Genomic DNA, 1,253 nt, shown 5'->3' with positions numbered 1-1,253 from the left:
GACTTCTGTCATCAAGGCATTTTTCTTCATATCATCTCTAACAGAATAGACTTCCATGGAGCAGTAGCAAACGATTCTGGAGTGTATGAGCTTAAACTGTCATTTCCCAGAGAATTTCAGTGGCTGCTCCATGTCCTGCCTTATGGGTAGGATTTCTCCAAAGAGTTTATGCAGTTGGAATTAGCATGGTGCAGTCAAGGGAGTACTGAAGGCTAAATCAATGCATCACTCCCAGGGCCTTGAGTATGGAGATGAGAGGGCATAATGCGACTTCTGGTGCCAAACCTCATATCATGTGTCTAACCAGGGTCTTTCTGCAGCACTACCCCAACGGAAAGAGATCACCTTCCTTTTTCAAGGCCACAGATAATACAGATAATAGTGAATAGTTTGAGAGTAACCTGCTAAAATATACATCATGACAATGAAAGGAAGATGACAGTTTTAAGATTTATACGCCAGTTTTTTAGAGTTACGGCACACAAAAACATGCCTTGTTAGTTGCCAGTTTGATGCAAAATTAGAATAAGATGGCTTTTAGTTCATTTTAGGAAACAAGGGGAAAGCAACTATGCTAGTTCTGTTTAAAATCAAAAGATTTACCAGCACCAGCACTGATTACTCATTGATTTGTATGATCTATACATATACCTAATAGTGTAAATTAATTTCAGTTTTACGGGGGATTATGTGAAGGGTAAAGATGTGATTTCTTCTAGGCTTGATGCACTGGTTTCCAGTCTTCTTTTCAGTGTGAGGTTGCAAGGCACTTTGCACTCCAGTGTCCAACTACCTGCTGCTGGCTGTAAATTCGTACTCCCAGCAAACATGCATGTGTCTACGTATTGCTTAATATTTTCTTACCCTAAACCAATGCACTGTTAATGCACTGCATGTGGTTATTCACACTGGGGAAACATGCAGTTATCATGCCATCATTTGGATCATCAATGCCAGAAAAAGCAGCTGATACGTTTAAAACAACACTTGGTGTATGACCTGGAAAACAACAGATGCTCTTTATTCTCACTGTTGACTGTGTATATGTAAAATGTATGCAAAGCCAAAAGAATTACGCATCATACCTACAGCCGAATAAATGTGCAAATACACATGTGGCTCAGAAGAGTGTTTACAGCAGCACAGATACACAGTGCCAACGAGTTCTCAGCAGCGTTTGCAGAAGTATAATTAGATAGTTAATACGTCAAATTGCCCCAAAGCAAAATTTTTGCCATGATAGGCTACAAGTG

The sequence above is a fragment of the Oreochromis niloticus genome, linkage group LG16 (genome assembly GCF_001858045.2).
Source record: "Oreochromis niloticus isolate F11D_XX linkage group LG16, O_niloticus_UMD_NMBU, whole genome shotgun sequence".
Classification (NCBI taxonomy): Eukaryota; Metazoa; Chordata; class Actinopteri; order Cichliformes; family Cichlidae; genus Oreochromis; species Oreochromis niloticus.
The sequence above is the reverse complement of the archived record's forward strand: the minus strand, read 5'-3'. Positions refer to the sequence as shown.